We start from the raw sequence: 5,623 nt of genomic DNA, 5'->3' as shown, positions 1-5,623 counted from the left end.
TCAAATTTAAAATTTTATAGGTGGGTTTTATATACATATTTTATTTTAGTATTCCTTTTTTTTGTTAATAAACCAAGGTTCACGCTTTGTTGTGATGACATGCACAATCGAGAAGATTATAAGTTTCCAAAGCAGATACAACAAGTTTCAACAATTTAAAATATTTTTTACAAAAATAGTCATGGGGTCCTCGAAAAATATCTGTGAGATTACGTGTTGTCACTATTATATCTCAAAGAACTGAAATTTGAGTTTAGATATTTTCATTTAATATACATGATTTGTTGAGATTGAAAATAATTAAGATTGTACATATATATACATTAAGTGTTATATGAATATTGATGTTTGAAACTTTCATATTATAGATAGAGACCAATTTGAGATAATCTGATATATGTTACAAGTTTTATGTGTTGCATTGATTTTAAAACCTTTGTTTATTTTTGGGATGGAGATTAATCGAAACCTGTAGTGATCCGTAAGGGATGAATATGGTGACAAAAAAAATCCCCAAAACATATAATGGGTATTCCCAAAACCGTACTCACAAATGTCGGAGACGGAATGGGTAATGCAAAACCATCCCCGCCCGGCCCCGTTAAGATGAGAATAATATTTTATTTGTATCGCAAATATAAATTTTTATTTTTTTTAAAAAAATACCTTATGTGAAATAATATCGTCTAAGACCGTGACGAAACTAAATGGATGCTGGAGGGGCTGTAGCCCCAATCCCCAAAAAATTAAATATTTATTAGATAATTATAAATTACCGTCTCACTTTAAAAATATTACACTTTACCCTACAAATTAAGATCCTAACTCTGCCCTGATATAAAAGCGGGCAGGAATTGAAGAAGCATCAATGACTTTAGGGTTGGTAGAGCCCAATTATAAATATCATGTCGCAGAACATCTCCCATTCCAACAAGAGACGTGACATTTAATGCAGTAATGTCAGCAGATATACCTAATGTCTGCAGTAATGTCCTGATATAAATATCATGTATTAGTGTATGAGTGGCTGACCTCTGAACCGCATCTGAAAAAAGTTGAAGTTCTTCAGATGTGCCATATGAATCGTAGTGTCATCCATAGTTGATATCATAGTTGTTTCTTTTATTAATATCTCCCTAGCAAATGAGTACTTGGGCTCAAAGTACATTCCAACATCCAAAAGTAGCATTCTACCAATCATCTCATGCAAATGGTAGTTTTGTGGTAAAATCTAAATCTTTCCAACACCTGAAAACAAACACATAATTATGAATAATTTTTTTCCCTTTAAATTAGGTTAAAATCGAATATGAATGTGGTAAATGAGTAGAATGTTGCATAGAGAGCTTGCTATCTCTTCCTGTGTGAATTCTGTAACAGGTTGAAATCCAACACTGCAAACTTCAGCAATGTTTGTCGTGTGAAGCATCGTCTTTATAAACGATAATGTATCGCCTAGCCTCCAACCTTGGCAGGGCCTTGCGGATGGGTGGGTTGGTATAGAGCATTGGAGACCAAGGCTGAAAGGGGATACTCCACAATTTCAGTAGCTTTGACTAACTCAAGATGAGTAGTGGTGAACGCAAGGGCTTCTTCCTGTATGTGTTCCCCATGAACAAGTAAACGCGCAGCTTCGTATAGTTCGAGCAAACCTTTCACATTACTTGTTAAGGACTTGCTGAAGTTTTCTTCACCATCAGTGAACTTGTTGAACGTTTCTGTTCAATCGAATAAAAAATTGACAACCCTAATTAGACCCTCACCTAAACAAGATAAAACTGGATTTCATGCGCAAATAGAAGGTGCAAGACTCACCACAGGGAGTATTAAATCCACTTTCTCTATGCAATCGAATCCAAGAGAAACAGCCCCAAGAGTTTGGTCATATTTGTAGTGATGCTAATGAACCCTGTGCAATGCTTCCTCTATCTCTCTTTCGAAATGGTAATTCACTCCTAACCGGTTGATTGTATCAATCAAAAGCAATTTGTGCAGCAACTCCGGTTCATCATCCACGTCTACCTTAATCATCCTTCTTTCTTCTTCTCTCAATTCTTCGTGCTGCAGTTGAGTTTCACCATCATTGTTCTCACAATTGTATACATTATTAGATATGGTTATACCACTCTACTTAATAGAAATCCTACAACACTTTTATTGCAGGCTTGCATTGACGAGCCAATACACATATAGTATATAAATTCTTTAAAATTTTAGGACATAAGAAAATATCACCCCAAGTTGGCTAAGGGACGATTTTGAGGGAAAAAATTTGAGTGACTAAATATGTAATTTACTATTGGTTTTTCTAAAAGCGTTGACAATTTGTGGCAAACAAGATAACGATTTAAACTTCAAGGGCAAACGTCTCGAAAAACTTTAGGGGCAACTTTGTACAAATGGTACAATTCAGGGCCAATGGTACATTAAGCTTTTTTTTAACTGATTGACAATGCACACACATTTTGTAGACGTAACAACTTGAACCTATCACATCTAGGTAACAACATTTTTTTCCAATATCCATATAGAGCACAAACATTAATTAAAATAATTTATTTTTATGCACGAATTAAGCTATTCTAGTTTTAGATAATTGTTATCTCTAGAGGTCCTGAGTTAGAGCATATTGAATGTCAAGGGTGTTTAAGCATTCATTGTCAAATGAGTTGATAGACTTTCGAACATATACCACATTGTAATCACTCTTATATTAATAAAAATAATTATTTTATTTTTAGTATTTTTATATTTAATTTTTAACAATTTATTCTTATTTTAGAAATTTATATTTATTTTTTGAATATATTTAAATATTATAAACTTTAAATTTATAAATAATTTATTTTTCCTAAAAATTAATAAACATTGAACTTTAAGAAAAACCAATTTGATCCTCATACTTGATAAAAATTATTTAGCCTATTTGTCACATTATAAATCAACGTAGACTGTCACGTAAGCATCTTGAACTGTCACATCAACATCATAATGATCAACAACGAAAATCATTGGTCTAAGGGTCACAATGAATATTTTCTAATTTTAAGGGTCACATTAAGTGTAAAAATAGTTCAAAGGTCATATTAATTTTTGGGTAAACTATAGCAGTGACCACCTAACTGTAGCATTTTCATTTTGACCACCATTTTGAATGTTTGTTAATCAAGTCCCCCAACTATTTAAATGCATTCAATCAAAGTCATTTTCCGTTAACATTTAACGGAAGTGTTGACATAGTAGTTAATAAATTAGTATAATTACACATTTGATCCTCAATATTTATACATTATTTCAATTTGGTCATAATTTTAGTTTAATTTAATAAATTTAACCTCCAATTAGATGGTGAAATTTGTCACTATTGGTTTGGATGATATTTATTTATTTTACTTATTTAATTTACTTTATTTTGTACTTAAAAGAATAATGACACATGTCACCACCTTATTTGATAATTTGAAGAATAATATACAAGAAAGGGGAATCAAACCAGCAACTTGGGGTTGCTCCTAGAAGCATTGAACCACTGGGTTAAACCCCTCAATTGGTTTTACAACGTTTTATATATTAGGTTTCCAACTAAAGACCACTTATGTAAGAAAGAAAATTGAAAGGGCTAAAACCCTCAGTTGATCTAATTTATTGGATATAAAAATTAAATTATTAAAATTAATAATATATCTTCCAATCTATTAGTGACACATGTCACCCATCTAATTGGAGGTTAAATTTTATTAAACTAAATTAAAATTATGACCAAATTGAAACAATATAAATATTGAGGACCAAGTATAATATATCAATTTTATTAACTGTCACGTTAGCACTACTGTTAAATGTTAACGATAATAGCCTGATTGAATGCATTTAAATAGTTGAGTGACCTGATTGAATAATATTAAAAAATGATGATCAAAATGAAAAGGGTTATAATTAGGTGTCACTGGTATAATTACCTTACTTTTTTTTTGAATTGTTTAGGAGTTTCATATATAGGGATGAGCATGAACTCGAGAGTTTCAACTAGACTGATCGGGTCAAGTTTTTTTTTTTAAAATTCGGGTTTAGATCGGTCGGGTCGGATTTGAGTTTATGGTGAAATATACCCGACCTGACCCAGAAAAAAAATATAATTTACCTTATATTAAGAACAATTATAATAATACCCTTTATATATTATTTTTTAAAATTAAATCACTATTTTTATTGAATAAAAATAATTTTTTATTATTTTGGGTCGGATTAGGTTCATATTTTATCTCAAAAAATTGGTTCGGTTTAGATCGGGTGGATGGTATATATTTTTCGGATCAAGTCGGGTCGGGTGACGGATGTAAAATTTTCAAGTCGAGTCGGATTGGCCGAAACCGACTCAAACCCCCCCCATCCCTACTCACATATCATTATGCCAATGTCCACCTTAGTCAACTATCACTTTTTTCCTAATCAACCCACGTGATTAAATGGTTTTAAAGCATTACTTATCAAACTATCGATTGCTATTAAAATCTATAAACATGTTTTAAAGCCAACTAAGGTTATAGATAGGATGGCAAACGGGCGGGTTGGGTGTAGATACATCTCTCTTATCCTTATACCCACCTAATATTTTTAAATCCCACCCCCCACCACCCCATGATAGGTAAAATTTTCAAATCCACACCCGTCCACGTGGGTACATTCTCAAATCCATCCCCACACCCACTACCCAACTAGAGACGTATCCGGCTATACCTGCCTGAAAGCAACCTTAAGTTATACATAAGCAACAAACACAAACACGTCCATTAAGAAGCATAATATTAGTCTCTAAAATTATACCTAATATTTGGTTAAATTAAAGTTATATCTTATACAATATTAAGATTATAAATTAGTCTCTAAAATTATACCTAAATTCATAATGGTCCAAAATTTAATGGGTATTTAGTGGGCGAGCAGATGTGGGGCGGGCGGATATGGGGTGGGTAAGGTCTCAAACCCATCACCCCCCACTACCCGCGACGGGTACCACTTTCTAAATCCACACCCGCCTTTACCCACTAAAGTTATACCCATCCCACCCCAATTGGAGCGGGTACGGTTCGAAATGCACGAAATTGTACCCGTTTTCCATCCCTAGTTACAAATAAGCATAAGATCCAACGAGTTTTTAACTTGATCTAATTTATAGGATCGGTTTATTTAAATAAAAAAGCAAAAAGGTATATGAGATCTTTGTATTTGTTCAAGAAAATTAATGTGGCCTTCGATTTTTTAGCACTCAATGCGACCCTCAAACTTATAAAAGAACCTAATATGATCCTTTTACCAACGATTTCTGTTGCACTCAATGTTGACAGTTACGATGCTGATGTGGTGATCTACATTGCTTACATGACAGTCCACAGTGACTGGTGATGCAGCTGATGACATGATAGGTGAGCTAAATTAATTGTTTTAAGTTTGAGGGCCAAATTGATTTTTAAAAAGTTTAAGAGCTTATTGGATTTTTAAAAAAAAATTAAATTCAAAATATAAAAATATTCAAAACTTAAATATATACGAAAAATAAAAATTAATTATTCAAAAATTAAAAATATATATTATTACTTTATTACCTTAAATTTAACTTGACTTT

At 32.3% G+C, this 5,623-nt stretch overlaps 1 pseudogene; it reads right to left on the bottom strand.

The window, feature by feature from the left end:
- Positions 1 to 821: 821 nt before the first annotated feature.
- LOC120154712 lies at positions 822 to 5,418 on the bottom strand (annotated as a pseudogene).
- Between the last annotated feature and the right edge of the window lie 205 nt (positions 5,419 to 5,623).

This window comes from Hibiscus syriacus, unplaced genomic scaffold (genome assembly GCF_006381635.1).
Source record: "Hibiscus syriacus cultivar Baekdansim isolate YM2019G1 unplaced genomic scaffold, ASM638163v2 tig00111149_pilon, whole genome shotgun sequence".
Classification (NCBI taxonomy): domain Eukaryota; kingdom Viridiplantae; phylum Streptophyta; class Magnoliopsida; order Malvales; family Malvaceae; genus Hibiscus; species Hibiscus syriacus.
This window is presented reverse-complemented; position numbering and strand designations above follow the sequence as displayed.